This window comes from Tachypleus tridentatus, chromosome 1, assembly GCF_004210375.1.
Source record: "Tachypleus tridentatus isolate NWPU-2018 chromosome 1, ASM421037v1, whole genome shotgun sequence".
Taxonomy (NCBI): domain Eukaryota; kingdom Metazoa; phylum Arthropoda; class Merostomata; order Xiphosura; family Limulidae; genus Tachypleus; species Tachypleus tridentatus.
In genome coordinates this window covers 63,179,981-63,198,797 of record NC_134825.1, presented here as the reverse complement: position 1 = coordinate 63,198,797, position 18,817 = coordinate 63,179,981, and the positions used below count along the sequence as shown (strand labels likewise).

At 33.4% G+C, this 18,817-nt stretch overlaps 1 protein-coding gene across 6 annotated transcripts in view; it reads right to left on the bottom strand.

Moving 5' to 3' along the window:
• Positions 1-436: 436 nt before the first annotated feature.
• LOC143250381 (uncharacterized) overlaps positions 437-18,817 on the bottom strand; it is a 47,023-nt gene continuing 28,642 nt past the window's right edge. For 2 of the 6 annotated variants that reach the window (XM_076500842.1, XM_076500828.1), the window contains one exon: positions 437-712. The gene's annotated coding sequence lies outside the window, so the exon portion shown is untranslated. Of the gene's footprint in view, positions 713-5,040; positions 5,330-5,408; positions 10,731-18,817 lie in introns of those variants that run through there. The other 4 variants (XM_076500846.1, XM_076500858.1, XM_076500850.1 and 1 more) reach the window with 4 other exon arrangements.

Genomic DNA, 18,817 nt, shown 5'->3' with positions numbered 1-18,817 from the left:
GCCAATTTTATTAGAAAGTAAGTTCTATCAGTATCTTCTACCTTTTTCATGTCTTCGCGTAAAATGTACCACATTCACAGGAAACAAGTTATGAACCAATAAATAAAAAATGATGTTTTTCTGAATGTAAATTCTGTTTATTGTTTATTATCATTTGATATTTTTTTCCTCATAACCTTTGACTTCGAAGGCTACGGCACTACTTGGTGTACCTTTACAATGTAATGTTTACAAAAAAAAATTGTTTATCACAAATTAATCTGTATTGTTATTGTTCAAAAATAATTTTAACATAGCGAAAGTACATTCTTTCCTTTTGTTGAATTTTAATTTGTGATTCTTTGGAAAAATATTCATTCAGTAATTTAAACTCTGAGCAAAAAATTAGTTGACATCAAGATCATAACAAGTTTAGGGCTAAAGGAACAATGCAATATTAAATGAAAATTCAATTTTATTGTGATCACTTTACATTAATAAAACAATAATTTTTAACGAGGAATTGCGGTCCTCTTAAATTTTTCAAATCCTTTGTAGGACAATTGTTGGTAAAGGCTGGTTCTATGGTACAGATCATGTGATTCTTCAGTTAGCGAGCCAGCTACTAATCCGTGAGACATCACAAAATAGTCCCCGAACTCTAAGCTGTGGATGTGTCATTCAATCCCCTAGCTTGTTGGTAGGGTACTGCTGACTGGTAGCCTTGCTGTAACTACAAAAATAAGGAACTGATACACTGAAAATAAACCATCTGATGTTATTTAAACGTAGTTGTATGGACTATGTTGTAGAAAGAACAAATGTTCTAAGATCAAGAACTATCAAAAAGAAATTAGTTATTTGGTGTAAAATTTTAGTGAAACGTTTAGGATTTTTTGTAAATGTTACTAAGATGAGAAGTTACTGGTTTCATTATTTTTCAAACAGTGTTCCTCATATAATTGAATTATCTGTTGCCCCAATACGTAGTTTCAAATTTGTTCACTGAGGGATTTCCAATTGTTTTGACAATTTAGATTTAAATAACAAAAGAGTGAGATTTAATTTACAACAAGTTTTGTTTTGGTTCTCAATATAATACGGTTTTAAAACGTAAAGCTAGACTGGAATTAGGATAACTAAAACATTAATGACAAGTATGAAAAATGCATATTTGATGAGCGTGGTAAGAAGCTTAAGGTATCTTTCTTTAGAAATGTATTAAATCAAAAGCAATTTGATATAAATATAAAGAAAAGTGACTAAACTGTGTAGTTGTTATGATAGACATTATTTACTATATATGTTATGATAGCCAACAACATTTTTTTTCCCTATTTCAAAATATTTTGTTTTCGTTTAGATGTCGTGACAAACCAGTTGTAAAACAAAGCTCACGTGATTGTTGAAATGATTTTTTAACATAAATGTACCTTTAACCTCGTAATTCCAGGTGCCTGAACGTTTCATAGATAATATCTGTTTGTTTTATATTCAGCATGTTGTTTCATAAAGACATCTGTGCACATTATACAACGTTAAGATTAGACCTTCAATATGTTAAATGCACTTCGATACAGATCAGTACGTGTTGGATTATGTAAGCGATTCTTCGTACCACAGTTCCCATATTATCTTGTTTTTAATTCAAAACTAGTCGCAATGCAATTTGTTTATTTTTCTGCTTTTCAATCATTATGTATGCTAGAAGTATATACACTATTTACTTTTATATTTTCATTCAATAGAAAGATGTCTTTCTTTTATATAATGTATATTGAAACGGCGCCATAGATCGACGAGTTAGTCTTAGCTTCAACATTACACTTTGATTTGTATCGTTGGCTTGAAAAACATGGGAAAATGTATCGAGTTATCTTTCGACCTTTTATACATTCTAATTATCTACTGTATAAAAATGATGTTTAGTTAGTGTTTTTTAATGCTTCTGTTTTTTACAAAAATTAAACCAAAGTGTGCTCAAACAAGGAGTTTGTTGCCGTAAGTTATATGTGGTTCTACCATCGGTCGACCGAAAGAAATAATTTCATCACTAATAAAAGGCAACAACGATACTACTGCACGTGGGTATGTTGTAGCTTTCTCTTATGAAGCGGTACCTTGTACATTTTGTATTTCTTGTTTTGTTTGTGGATAGACTTGGTTTATTATGTTTCATTAATCTATGTTTTAATTAGAACTATAAAACCACAGTACATACTCTTTTAATTTATGCTATTTCAATCAATAAATATTTATGTTTTATTAAAGAGCACAAAACTATTTTTTTGTATTTAAGAAAATATAAATGCTTTTTATTATATGTTATGAATAACATTATTACTTGTTTGATTTGAATTTCACGCAAAGTTACACGAGGGCTATCTGCGCTAGCCGTCCCTAATTTAGCGGTATAAGACTTGAGGGTAGCACTAGTCATCACCACCCACCACCAACTCTTGGGCTACTCTTTTAGCAACGAATAGTGGAATTGACGTCGCATTATAACATACCCACGGCTAGGAAGGCGAGCATGTTTGGTGTGAAAGAGATTCGAACCCGCGACCTTAGGATTACGAGTATTTCTTGGTCTTTCTTTTTTTTCATACGTCCAACAGTCCACGTGAGCGTACACTTGACTTTTTTAAAAGTTTTTGTTTTTGATGTTGTTTCTCTAATTCTGAACACTGGCTCAAGCCGCACAAACTGCTATCAATGCATAACCATTCCTAATATTGAACTGAGAGACCAGAGAAAAATCTACTAATCAACAGCACTCATCATCAACTCTTTGACTGCTCTTGTCTGACCAATTAGTAGAGTTTCACAATCATTCTTAAAGCGCACCCAAAGCTCCAGAATACGGATACGCTTTTACAGCAACCACTTGTTTGTATTTAAGCACAATGCTACATAATAGGCTATACGTACTGTATGGTCAGTATGGGTGGGTGCAGAAACCTGGTTTTCTGGTTTTTGTATTACAAGCCTTCAGACTTACCCCTGAGCCACAATGAGAAAAAGGTTTACCTATTGGACTGCAAACGATGAATTCTTGGATTCACATTGTTTGGTCGGACAAGATTAACAGTAAGAGTTATTAACAACTTACCTTCTCATTTCAAAAATTAGGACAGCAACTAATCCTTGTCTAAACATGCCCGATGTGAATAAATACTTTACACGACCTGAAGTGTCTATTTTAAAATATTCTTGTTTATTTTGTCATCACCTCTGTAATCCTAACATGATGAATGGAACTTTTTGGAGGTGCAACATACTATTATTGAATATGTTTAAAAACTTTAATCACTAGAATTTGGACCACGCGGGTTCTGTACATAAAGTAATAATATTATTATACAATATTCAGCTATTTGTTCTCTGTTCTTTGTTACTATCTCGTTGCCTTTAATCACACGTAACATCTTTCGTCAGTCTTCTTCTGCAGGTCTAGTTTCATACTACAGACGAAAAACAAATTCTAGCTCATCTACTACTCTAAGTTGAAATTCGCGAGAGAAAAAATTACCATAACTAAAAAAAATGACAAAGTGTGGCTTTTACTTCTCTTCAAATGTTTATATATACATTGATTAACCACTTTCATATTGTTACTTTATTGTTAAAGGTATAGCTACACAAACTGACTATGTGCACCGTAACCATTGCGGGAATCGAAACTTGATTTTTATTGAATATATATTCTCAGATTTACCATTGATTCACTGGGAAGCTTTTGTATTAATCTAGTTAGTCTTTTTAATATACACTAAGGTAATAGAAGTGTAACTCATTAACTGAGATATAGGAGAAAATAACGGCATTTGTCGTCTGTGCTAGTATGTATATTTAATATTTCAGGTTTGTTTATTTAGTTCTTCAAAGTTTGTCAAAACCTGACAAATGAGTGTCCAAGTTGTGTGGTTGTTCGCTTTTAATCCAATAACACAAACAAAAACGGAGATCAATGTTCAGTGCTTTCTCGCATGTTTACTCGTGTATTATTTTTTATTACACAAGATTTAACACTTTCGAATGCAAGTGTTAAAAATGTTCTGAAAGTTTGCCCATCATAATGACGACGTAAAGAAATAGCCATCCTGTGGCTTATTGTTGAAGATGAAGTAAGACTGCTTAATATAAAAACCTTCAAGCAGTTTATAGTACAGCGTCTATAAATACCATATAAAACATTTGTAATAATTATCATGTTTTAAGCAATGATATCCAGTTTCCTCAGTTACAAACGAAACAAACAGAACAATTACAGCAGGTATCTGCGTTGTAAGGTTATCTTAGGTAGACACAACACAAGTCCGTCCAATCGTAGTGTATATGTAATAAATACACTTATTGCATTTTGTAGAAAATGATGCCAGTTTCTTCATTGCTAGCTTGGGTTCATTTATAGTCGAGGTATTTACTCGCATCTGAGAGTTTCCTGTAAACTAACACAATACATGAATTATGTCATGATAACCATCACGTGTGCGAGCAGGAGTTTAGTTGTTTTTTTTCGAATTTCCAGTGTGAATCTTATTATTAGATAATGTCTATTCAAGTGGTCCATGGCCAGGTGGTTATGGCGTTCGACTCATAATCTGAGGGTCACGACTTCAAATAATTGTCACATCAAACATGCTAGCGATTTCAGTTGTGATAACGTTATAAAGTGACAGTCAATCCAATTATTCGTTGGTAAAAGAGTAGCCCAAGAGTTGGCGGTGGGTGGTGATGACTAGCTGCCTTTCTTCTTATCTTACACTGCTAAATTAGGGACAGCTAGCGCAGATAGGCCTCGTATAGCTTTGCGCGAAATTCAAACAAACAAGTGATCCATGAATTTTACAGTTTTGTCTGCAATGTGTTCTACTTCAAATTAAATTTTTTATTAAGTAATGTTAAAATGTCTCAGTTAAATTTGAAATAAGGTTTTTAGATGTTAGCTACATGAAAAGATATTCAAGTCTCAAAAAGGTTTATATTTGTTTTTAAACAACACAAGTACCTCGTATTTCAAGAAAACAAAATTACATTCATAATGGAAAAAAAACAAACCTTGTTATCACGTTGCAAGAATAGAACAGTGTTATATTATTATAACGATGATGCAAATAATTCAAGTTAACTGGGGTTAAATTTCTAATAAAACAAACAGTTACAGCTATACATATCACGTGACATAACGGCTGATTATTTAATTAATTCCTTGTAGGACCCTTGTAACATATGTATCATTCAGGTGGATATAGTTCCCCTGGTGTGACCACGGTAAATATACGAAATTACAACACTAAAATCGGGGGTTCGATTCCTTGTGCTGTACTCAGGCCCATGTGGTTTTGGTCTAAAATAATGAATCAGAAAGATGAATGCGTTCAGTATATATCAACATTAAATAGATAAGTGGAGTTTCACTTTAAAAACAAAATAGCAATGAAAACGTTATTATAACACTGAAGTTTTATTTTAAGGTAATATATTTTACAAAATACTGTAGTATTCGACATCGTAAGAAAGCTAATGAATGTCCTCAAAATACATAAGTAATTTTTTATTTCACCTAGTTTTAAAATGTTCCTTCTTATCACAAAATCGATTTTTTACGAAATTCATTTTCCTATGCAGTCCAGAGCTTTTAACTTTTCAAAAATTATAGTTTAATGTATTCACGTAATTTAAAGAGACAAATGCATGAATAATAGTATCTGGAATTGTAAACAGAATTATATACGAAATAATGAATAAAACTCGCGAGAAAATGTCCATCTTCTAGTGGCTGTTACGTAAATCATTTCGATAATAGCTCCCACATTCTGTCTATTAGCACTAAATAAGAATACCGTGTTATTAAAAAAAATGAAAAAATTTTCAAGCATTTTACTTTCTCAAAACCCAACTTGTGCAATACGTGTTAGATTTTAAAAGTACAGGCTATGGAGATCAGAACACTGATTTTGTGTCGTTATTTCTATATGTGACCTTCAATAGATGAAAATGGTTGAAGTGTGATAAATGGCGAGACTTACTGGTTGATAACCGCATATGGTTGAGCCACGCCGCTCTCAATGACGATATAGATAGGGAGAAGATAGTTGGTGAACACACCGCGAATGGTTTGGTTTGTTTCGAATTTCGCGCAAAACTACACGAGGGCTATCTGCGCTAGCCGTCCCTAATTTAGCAGTGTAAGACTAGAGGGAAAGCAGCTAATCATCACCACCCACTGCCAACTCTTGGACTACTCTTTTACCAACGAATAGTGGGATTATCCGTCACATATTAACGCCTCCACGGCTGAAAGGGCGAGAATGTTTGTTGTGACAGGGGTTCGAACCCGCGACCCTCAAATTACGAGTCGAGCGCTATGTGCAATATAAGAAAAACGGAAATAAAATATGTTTTGTACTTGTTTTCAATAGCAATCGACAACTGAAATGAAAAACGCATTTTTATATGTGAAATTGATAATCTCAACTAGTAAAGAATCGTCTGTTACATTTTACAAAATATGTTCCTCCATTTTCATGTTTCATTAGACATGTTTTCTGTTAAAACATAATATTTCCATTTGAGCCATTTATTTTTCAGTTAGTAGGAATTTAGGCAAATAAGTTTTATGTATAATGATAAAGGCCAAATGATATAGACATGTGAATACAAACTATCAGTAGAATACTTTTCCGTAAATGAAATTTATTTTAGTTGGAAACATGATCTGATATTGAAATAAGTTGATCACAAAGTATAAGGCGACACAAAATGTATTGGGTTGAGGAATAATTCGTGAGCGTTTTTTGAAGTTAAAAAACTATATTCATAAATGAAACGCTTTCGCAAAATATTTCATGTCATTTGGTAGATAATTTTTTGCTCTAATAGATGGTGTGTTTGATTTTCATATGTCTTTAATTTTTGCTTTCATTTTCAGTTCATTAAATGGACTGTCAAGTGAACAAAATCGAGCATTTTCGACACCATCTGTTTTTCGCATTTAATTTCTTGCAATTTCGTTTAAAACAATGCATACTATATACCTAGGTATTACATGAAATAAAGTATTATAATAAATGTTTTGGGTGTAATGTGTTCATGCATTGAAGTATTGTATAGTCTTGCATGTAATGCTTGAATGAAATTATTTAAAAACGCTCACGAATTATTCCTCAACCTAATACTTTTACTTCTATACTACAACTAAAGTTCGTAATTTGTAAACTTTTACGGTATTGTATTCGTACTAAACGAAACAGCTATAGAACAATATGTATCGTCTCGAAAACAATAAACCCAAATGAATGATAACAGATTCGGAGGAAACTGAAGACACAAAGGCATAAACTGTAACCAAAAGTTGTAATAAAGGAGACAGTGAACATTGAGGACAATACGAGAGAAAAACTTAACAAATCTTTCACAAATTTTAAGTAAAAAAGCAGAGATAAGGACGTGAGGAATGTGGAGCAGTATCTGTTAGTAATGTTTATCATGTGGACTCCATTGTGCCAAACCAATTACAGAAGTAAGGAATGTGGAGCAGTATCTGTCAGTAATGTTTATCATGTGGACTCCATTGTGCCAAACCAATTACAGAAGTAAGGAATGTGGAGCAGTATCTGTCAGTAATGTTTATCACGTGGACTCCATTGTGCCAAACCAATTACAGAAGTATGACAAAACATTAAGTGAATGTATAGTATGACAACTGGTGATCATAAGAATTAACGGTTGTTGTTTTATAACTTATAAAGAAGAAGGTAATGCCTTCTTACAGAGACAGCTACAAGAAAGTGTACAAGCCTTAGTAAGACTGACAGAAGCTAACAGATAGGTTATTTGTGGTGAGAAACGCCAGTGGTACTGAATGAACTAGAAAGTTCTTTGAGCAGCACAAAAATATTATGCTCAAGGTCCAGAAGGAGTAAACTTCTCCAAAATTAAAACTCTTTCCACGGGAGTGAAAGCAGAGATATTTGAAATAATCAGTTTGTCAGTGATGATGGTGGTGAAATATAAAAATATTTCAAGAATGCTCAGTAGCAATGTTGATAACACTCTTTAAAGGCCATTGCACACTGAACAGATACAGATTAATAGCAATTTTAAATACATGAGCAAAATCCTTATAAAAAGTTACCAAGAATCGCATGAGCCTTGAAAGAGATGGAGACCTACCAAACAAGATGGAAGGGGCGTGAAATATGTTGTACACAAAATGTGTTTATTATGCTGTTGGACTATTTGGCCTTTAAGATGTGAAGTCTTAAAAATTCTCATACGATGGATACTGTATATATTGGACACCAAAAGCTGTTAGAGGAAAGTTGGCAATGCAGACCTGAAATTTCGAATCAGCTCTGTCTTGTTACAATATTCTATGTGGACTCATAGAGTCTTTTCCATATACACGAAGCTAGTTGGGTTATTACACTTGAAGACATTAGAATGACACCACATAAATGTATTGATGATGTAAATGTTGCAAGAATTTCGCCTGCGCCGATGAGACGATGAGGGGTCAGCAGTAAAACAGCAATAGCCTCTACCAGCTGATTATAGACATCAAAATGTCCATTCAAGCAGATAAAGCCTGGATCGTACATAGACATAATTCTCTCTTCAAGATGCCATATGTAGACAGAAGTGTTCCACATAAGACATCTGTTACTTTTCTGGTGTTGTGATAAATAGAATTATGACAATATATCTATATATTGTACACTTGAGAAAGGAATCAGTAAAAGTTGTAGCCAAATATTCTCAAATATGCTACAGCCCAGAACATGAAGCAAAAAAGCACCACCAATACGATAAGAGCAACAGTCATGATAAGGATATATAATGGAATTCAATTGTATGCATTATTATTAAAGTCAGAAATGACAAAAGGTGCAAACTGCATTCATGAGAATGGCAGTAGGAGCATCCAAATTAACACTTGGTAATTTTCTACATTGTCTTGGTTTAATCATCGTTACTACAATACAAGAAAACAAAGTATTTTTGTAGGTGAAGTACAACTCAGAGCAACCACAACCATATTACACCCACTATATCAGCACCTGAGAGAGAAGGAAGACAAAGTAATACAGAGCAACCACAACTATATCATCTGTATCAGCACTTGAAAGAAGGGGCAGAAAGTAAACAATACAGAGAAACCACAAACATATCACACCCACTGTATCAGTACTTGGGAAAGGAGGCCACAACCATATCACATCCGCTATATCAATACTAGAAAGATGAGACAGACAAAGTAAGTAATACAGAGATTAAAATCTATCAAGGCATGGGTCAATGAGGGCAGAAAAAAGATATAAGAAGCTATGTCCACTGAAAAAACATCAAAGTATTGAGTAATTCCTGATACATAGCATTAAGTTAAACATAAGATTTTATTATATTGTATTTCGTCACCCGTGTTTAAAATAAATAAATAATCCAACCAACGTTTGACTCTCCACGATTAAAAGCATTTTTACCGAGAACTATACAAAGCTTCTCACTAAAACTACTCTATAGTATCAAATGGAGATGAAGATCCAGCCATTCAGATTATTAATAGGTGGTGTGATCTTTTCTCATTGTAGAATTAGGTAATATGTAAATAGCTATTATCTTTATTTATAGTTTATAAACTGGAATACACTGTACTTACAATGACACTCTCAAAAGAAGAGGAACCATTGAAACATGAAGAGTAGTTTTAGTGAAGATTGTAGGTAAAACTCGGTAAAAATATTTTTAATGTTGTAAAGGCAACTGTTGTCTATGCTATTTACTGATCTTAAGACAATGAAGATTGGCAAAATCTACACTGGCGAAGGAGGCCAGGTTTGGTCAACAAAGCCAAAGTCATGGAATGTACGTACAAGCAGAGGCAAAGAATGATCATAGCAATGGTGGTGGTCTTGGATAGGAAAAAATATGACTACATTTTCTGTGGTCGTATGGCAAGATATACATCTCTTACTTGAATGATCAGCGGATAAAACTTGGCGATCCAGCTCATAAAGGTCAAGAATACATTGAAAGACATTTGTATGGTTTACTAGTAACAGTGGAGATCATCACAGAAGCGTATTTCTGATAAACTCCTTAAATTTCATCACACGACTGTAGACATGTTTTTGTTCAAAGAACATGTTAAAACCTGTGAGAGACGTGAATGATGATCTTATAACGACCAACATTACAGCTAAAAGCATCATTTTCAAAGGGAAAGTGGTCCAACAAGTTGTTAAGATGTAGTCTTTGCGCTACCTGGTAAGATCTTCAAATGACTTCGTCAGTATGTCAGTGAAATGCTGGGTATACAATGGGAACGTAGGATAGAGCAGAGGTCAGAAGTGGTAAAATGGAAGATTGGGGAAAAAAAAAACGTTGAAGCTGGACGTACGTGAAAGTATGTCTAAAGGACATACGCTAATTAAATCTAATTAAATTGGACATTATTACGAGGAAAAAGAGTTTTAAGGTGATTACTGCAGGTAGGAGAACCAATGTCAATCTCTTCAAGCATATAACGTAAGTAATAGTGTAAATATAACGTTATTTATATTTGATACTTATACTGTAAAATAAAAATTGATTAAATAATAACTATGTAAAAATACACGACAATTAATAATGATAAAGTAAACATTATTTCTGTTGACGTTCGGTTGCCTCCCTGTTGTTGATGATTCAGAAATGGAGATGTCGTTACTTGGACTGCGCACTGACAAACGTACTGCAACGGAATTCTGCAGATGGAGAGGAGGAGCATTTATTTATGTCGGTGCTTAAATTCATGAACGTGTAAATAAATAAGTAAATGAAAACAGCTACTTTCCCAACAACGATATAATCAGTAAAAGACAACTACATAGTAAATAACCAAATAAAATATTTTACAACATGACATGAAATAATCTATTTATAGAACTTTTGTTATTTTCAAAGAAGAAATATATCACAAACCAAAATAATCATAGACGTTGAATTTTAAAGAATTATATCCTCCACCCTCAAAACATTTGCAGTAATTTCCATGTCATTCATTTGAATTTTCTCATGCTATCATTTTCATATACGGGGTTTAAGCTACGCTTTCTTGTATGTATTATTATGTGTTAGATTAAAAAATCTTAATTTATTTGAAAACAGACGATCAAACTTAGGAAGACGTAATTTCATGTAATAAATCTACAAGTAAACTAAACAATAAAGTATACTAATGATATTTATAACAGTTTACAGAAAATGAAACAGTTATGAGGGTTTTATAAGTCGAAACAAATAAAATTCACAGTAGAGCAAAAAGGAGACAAAAGGTGTTTATAATAGTATATGAAACGAACCAAAGCTAAATTATTGCAAAGTAAAGTAAATGTCTGTAAATGTAACTGAATATACAAAAACGTCTAAATGCATGTTCACGAACTGATGAGTATATGATTTTGAATGAACTGCGCACGTGTGTCTTCGACCTAAGTCCAGAAAGCTTATAGTAATTTTTCATTTTTTAAAGAAATTACAATAGAGTTAAGTGTTGTTTGTGTGACGTACTTTGCAAATAAAAACTAGAGTTGAAATCGAAGCCAGTCGTCACGTAATGCCAATGATATTGTGCCATTGTGTAGCGTATTCCTTGAAATAAAAAGTTTGACTAAGCAAAAACTGGGAAGGCTAATTTTGACTGGAAAAGTCAATAAGCAACCCGGACTGCTCAGACAAAAAAAAAAAAAAGCCTTTCTAATGACTTGTGATTTGTAGCGTTGGATCGGGCCTAGCATGGCCAGGTGGTTAAGGCACTTTACTCATAATCTGAGGGTCGCGGGTTCCAATTCCCGTCACACCTAACATGCTTACTCTTTTAGCTGTGGGGGCGTTATAATCCCACTCTTTGTTGGTAAAAGAGTAGCCCAAGAGTCCTACGCTGCTAAATTAGAGACGGCTAACGCAAACGTCACAGAGTCTTCGAAGAAAATTACATAAAAAGTGTTAATATTTCAAAAAAATGTTCAACAAACAAATGAAAAATAAGTACTAAAAATGTTTTGTTCTTTTTTAATAGTTTGGTTTGTTTTGAATTTTCGCACAAAGCTACACAAGGGATATCTGCGCTTGCCGTCCTAATTTAGCAGTGTAAGACTAGAGGGAAGGGAACTAGTCATCACCATCCACCGCCAACTCTTGGACTACTCTTTTACCAACGAATAGTTAGATTGACCGTAACATTATAACGCCCCTACGGCTGAAATGGCGAGCATGTTAGGTGCGACGGGGATTGGAACCCGAGACCTTCGGATTGCGAGTCGAGTGCCTTAACCATCTGGCCATGCCAAGCCTCTTTTTGAATAAACCCATAAAATGTTTCTTGTTTTTTGAAAAACAAAAGAAACACCAATATCATTATTACAAATATAAGCGCGTCTAATGATGCTCCAATATAGAGTGGCAGAAAATATTTAAATTAGGAGATTATACTAGTCTCTAGGTACCATTGAAAAATCGATTAACGTTCTATAGAATTGTGTAATGAAAAGTTACCGGGATATGTATCTATCCTACTGTTGATTGATTTCTTCTAGTGATCCTCCAGTGGTAGAGCGGTATATCTAAAAACTCACACTGCCAGAAACCGGGTTTAAATACCTTGGTAAGCGAAATATAGATAGCCCTTTGTGTAGCGCCAATGGTAAATCTGAGAACTTATAATGCTAAATCCCGGGTTTAGATACCTGTGGTTGGTAGAGCTAATAACGAATTATTTTGGAAAATATAGTACAGGACTCTAATGCTTCAAATAAAGAAGTAATTATAAGGGTCATCGTAAGATTCTAATACTGACTTACCTCTAAGAGAGAATAATTAGGTTCTAATGCTGACATACTTTCATCAAACAAGAGTGTGATCCTTATATTGACATTCTTGCATAAGATAATAGCAAGATTTTAATACAGATTTAATTTCGTGATATAGTAGTAAGGTTTTGGTGTTGAGGTTCATCCAACGTTCATTTTTAAAATTCTGTTAATAATATATTTAAAGAGGACGATTTTAGAAACTACTGTAACCAAAATTTTAAAAGAACAGTAGTAAAGATCTAAAGTTGGCTTAGTTCCAAGAATTTATGGTAAATATTTAAAATGACCTATTTTAAAGAATTACATTAAAGTATTGAGGTATTTTGTATAAATAAGGTGTGGGGTACCTTACTAAACTTGGCAGAATGAAATAGCTTGAGTAATCTTTGCATAATTCACTCTAACTGATAGTTTAACTGCTGAAAAACTGAACGCTACTTGCTTTTGTTTCTAATTTGTTCACGTCTTTTTATTTAGAGGAGTTGCAGAAATGTAAACCTAGTGCAGTTATTATATACCTTTAATTAATATCAGTGATATTAACAATAGTTTTATTCTTTATAACTATAAAATAGTAAAAGAAGCTTTAATGTTTATCAAATTTGTATCGCATGATCAACTAGGAAAACAAGCTAATAAAACTATGAAATTGGTCACATTGAATTTGTGATTTATCGTTGTTAAGCGCAAAGATACACAATGGGAAATATGTGTCGCGTCCATCACGGGTATAGAAAACCCTTTTTTAGCATTATAAGTCTTCACAGTTAGTGAGGAGTCACTGGGAAGTGTTTTTCTCAAAGCGTTTAGCATATCATTTATTTTCATATGAGGCAACACTAGGTTTATTGGTATATTGATCTCACACAAGTTAGTGTAGCATTAAACTTAGATGTAGGTGAGTTACTTTAGGGCCAACCTTAATGAATGAAGGTGAGTAGCGTGAGGACAGTTTTTCACCCAGAATCGAAAATGAATCAAAAAATGATTTGAGAAATGACTGACTTATCGACTTGTCAATTATCAAAGAAACAGCCGAAGAACTATTAAAAGTGAAAATCAGATTAACATTCAAATCCACAAGAGCTGTTTGTTTTGTTTTTTTTAATTTGCTCAACTCGCTGATAGAATTCAGCTCCCCGGTGGCACAGTGGTATGTCTGCGGGTTTCGATACCCGTGGTGGGCAGAGCACAGATAGCCCATTGTGTAGCTTTGTGCTTAATTCTAAACAAACAAACTGATAGAGTTTAGAATAATAAACTTTCCTAATTCGTTGTCTTAATTCTTACTGGTGGAAATAATTCTATTAGCTGTCTCACATCTGCTGATTTTTTTGTAAGTAATATATATTACTTCAATATTTCTTTCTCACTATCAAACGTCTTTGATGGTGTTGGTAAAAGTGATTTAGTAATCTGTGTTGTGATTAAGGTATTATACTTGTAGTTTTATAATCAAATTATAGTGGACTACAGATTTGTAATTGGGGTAAGAAAGCGACTACATTACCTTAATATTATAGGACATTTAAATTTCTAAAGTGATGTGTTAATTATTAGCACTGGCGATTAAAATTATAATAATCTCAACAATGGCTTTGATTTTCAAGAATTTTGGTGATATTGTCTTATTGATAATATGAACTGTACCATAAATAACAACAATAAATATCATAAACGTGTTTGTAAAACTGATCACTGATAATACCAAATCAGTTCTGTAACAATCATATTTATCAACAGCAAAACTATTAAGAATGTCTGACACTGCTCAAATATATTAAAGCAGATATTTTATATAAAGGATTGAATATTTCCATCACACCCCACTGTATACCAGTAGTAGCTTTAAATCAGACTTAGCTAATGTTGTACAAAAATTAATGATACAGTAACAATGAGATATCAAGTCAACAAAATAGGACAATATTATGTGTTTTACTTCACTCCAAACATAATTTACTAACAGCGTCAATAACAAGTTTTTTCATGCCAAAACTGTAGAAAATATATTTCTTAGGCAAAGACCATCACTTAGATAGTTCATTAAAGGAATTGTAATGCAAAGTTAACCGAATCTTCAAGAGCTACGAAAACTTAAGCCTAATCTAAATAGTGTATTCCGCTCTTCGTAATTTAACTCTTTAAACCCACAATTGTTTGCGCGTTCTACTGGATTTATTGACATGTTTTCCCAATAACTGTCATCATAATTTATAAAATTTCAAATTTCATAATTTTATTTACCCTTTACATAAAAAATAACTACATGAATAGTTACTGAGTAGATAGCCTCAAACCTCTCCCTGTAGAATGGTATGTAGAAACACCGGTGGGTAACGAAGTGGTCTCGCATGTAAGGTCGTTTGTCGATGCCTATTTATGTTGTCATCGCAAGAAACTACAACAGCTCTTAGTGAGTAAAGCAAGTCCAATTCAAAGACCTTGGCCATTTTTGTGGAGGCGTTTTCATTACAACTTGCTCTTTGGCATACTCGCTGATAACTGTGATGAGATTGTTACTTACATCTTCTGTAAGCAGAGCTCTGAAGTTTGTGAATGACCAATTTCGCGGATTTACCTCAGCCTAATCGTTATATCTGGCTCTGGTAGTGAGCAAAGATCTAGAAGGTGGGTTAGGTCTAGCTGGGATTCGCTTGTTTGGTCTCTTTGTACCACTAAATCGTGGTTGGGACAATAACCCTCTTAAATCAATCGATTGAGAAGCACTGACACTGAATTTCGATTATTGTTCTGAGTCACTTGCATCACTAGAGTCTCTTCCAAAGTCAGATCCATCATCAGAATCACTATCGTCTACACTCTCTTCTTAATCTAATTAATTGAACAAGCTCATTGCTTGTTCATTATTAAAACGTTTCAGTGGCTCCTTTCTACTTGCCATCTTTGTTTTATATCTGAAGTAAACAAACTGTTAGATTTATAAGAAATCACAGGAAAAGAAAAGAAGATCTCAACCAAAACTCGTTGATCTGAAATTTGTTTCAAAACAAACGATAACGTTTCAAGGAACTTCTTGTCCATTTATAATGGGTACATAATTAAATGGTTTGGATTGATGGATTTCATTTCAACCCCTTTGTTATCGATAGTAGAGTATGTATATATGGAAACAACACAAACACCAGACACTTGATCTTTTTTTACGTTGTGCTAATAGGTACCAGCTGGAAAAGGTAGTGTAATAATGTGGAGAAGTTTCCTATGACAGCTATGAATTATGTTTTTTTAAACGTTGACGACTGTATGCGGTTCAAGTTGAATTAATCAATATCAGTTATGTATTTCTATATCAGTGGCGTGGAAGTGACTCCATAAATTCACTTTTATAGTCACTTGTGTTTTCGTTTTCTTTCGAATATTCGCGCAAAGCTATAAAAAGACTATTTACGAAAACAACAACCACTACAAACTCTTGGGCTACTCTAATCAAATAGTGGAATTTCACCACCAATCTCATAACTGCACCAAACTCTTTAACGTAACATTATGATTTTACAGTAGCTGGTTGAGATTTATGGAATCTTTACACCACACTTTGCATCATAACAACTATCGTCACGCCCGCCACAACAGACTAATGAGAAGAAAAACTGACGACAGACAATTTGAAGTGTGTAATACTGGTTTCAGTATCTCATTATTACTCTTCTAGAAACAATCAGATTCTAGAATTACAGATTAATTTTGACACTTAAATTTTAAAACTAGAGATTGGTAGGTTTAATAATAAGAATCTCACAAATGAATTGCCACCAGTATACAAAGTTCAGTAGCTTTGACAATTAGTTACTTTAGATTCAAGGTTTGTAACAACAATGTCATTGTCTGTGTATATGATATATTAGCTTTATTAGCTATTTGGTTTATTAAACTCAATAATAATATGTTGTTTTTTTAACAGATACCTTAGAATGCGTTATCATACCTCTTAGTATAAGTCCTTCGTCCTAATTGGCCGAGAGCCAATGGTATGGTATGAAACATTTTAAAATGTTGCCTTGAAAAGCTGGTCAGCAAATCGCATCAATTTTGTTTGGTTGTCAAGGGCTTTGTCACGCATTCATGACGTCGCAACAGAGCCTTGCAGACGACTATTTCTTTCTTTATTTTTTTCCGACACAGTGAAAACACGCTAATTCGTTTAGGCTTAAATTACAAACAATATCGGATATTTGGCCAGCATTATAGGCTGATGTTAGACAGGTGCAGGTGTGTACTTTATTCGTACAGTCTATAATCATATGATCATATCATATATAGACTGTTGTTATATTTTGAAACATAAACAATTTCGAAATCTTGTTGATTCACAAAATGAGATCAGAAATGGCTTCCCAATGATTCAGTGGTAAGTTTGAGTGCTTATACCGCTAAAAATCTGGTTTCGATAATTGTGATGAGCACAGTACAAATATATTACAGTGTAACTTTGTGTTAAATAACAACAAAAAACAACCATCAATGAAGTGTTAAACTTTAAGATTTTCATATAGTCCAGGGGATGTTGGCTAAATATACTATGGGACAATGATAACCAACAAGGTTTTCGTAAAACTGAGAGCAGAAGAAGGGTGGATAGAATAAAACTGTTACTGACTGGTAACGTCAGGTAGCATATCATTTGTTGTTTTAGTACCCAGTCAAAAATATCACGTAAGTTGTACAATGGTAAATCTGAAGACGTATAACTCTAAAATCAAGGTTTCGGTACTCATGGTGGGTGTAGTACAGATAGTCCATTGTTTAGCTACCAAACAAAACAGTCAATAATTGTTCGCTGTTTACCAAGCTTGGCTTGGTGGTTGGGGCGCTTGAATCGTAATTTCATAGTGGTGAGTTCGAATTCCCGTCACACCAAACATTATCGCCGTTTCAGTCGTATAATCATTCTAATAAGACAGTCAATCTCACTATTTGTTGGTAAAAGAGTAGCCCAAGAGTTGTCGGTGGGTGGTGATGATTAGCTGCCTTCCTTTTAGTCTTACACTGATAAATAAGGGACAGCTAGCGTAGATAGCCCTCGTGTAGCTTTGCGCAACAATAAAAAAACAGTGTTTACCTTAACAGGCATTATAAATATGTTCGTAATAGTATCAATCTGTCCAATATGACAGCTATTTCTTCAAATGGAAAAAAAAGTGGTAGTAGTTTTTATAATTCCATGTGCTATGACGTCGTGCAGAACGTGTTTAATGATAATCTATTAGTTCTTTCGCATGCCGTACAATCAGTAGTAGTGACTTGCTAACGCACGTCACTGGCCTCTAACTTTGCAATTAATGTAAGTAAACATGACATGGAAATTTGGCTTAAAGATATAGAATTGAGAAACGTTGGCACCACTTCGATTTTAAAACATCTTAAAATTATTTCAAAACGACAAGTGTCATTTACATAACATAGCTTGGATGTGTTAAAAGTTGCATTTAAAACGAAGGTTTCTGTTATTATTATGAATAAATTAGATAGTACATATTGAAATCGGGTTGCCAATTTTTAATCCTTATGTTTTTAATTATCTACTGTTTTGAAACATATATAGAAATTATTGTTTGTAAAGATAACCATATAGTACAGATCGTCGTTTGGTATTTTTAATTCGAGGTCGTATGTCGCTAATAAATAGATTCAAAAGTAATTTTAAACGTTCGTGAAGAGGATTTTCGTGTATAAAGAAACAATAACCTGGCTACGATAGTGTTAGGACTTAATAATTTAAGTAAAAACAAATAATGTGTTTTTAAGAAATTTGGTAAATTAGTGATGTATATATGCTAATAATCCAAGCAAAAGTTTTACGTAGGCCAGGGTTCCCGGAGTTTCGCCATCAACGACCTTATTTAATTAAATATAGTTTCTTGCGCCCCCTTTTTAAATCAGGGCAATATGTGTTGTAGTAATTTCTTGTTACTTTCATTTAGAAAAGTATATTAAAATGCATAAGTCTACATTATTGC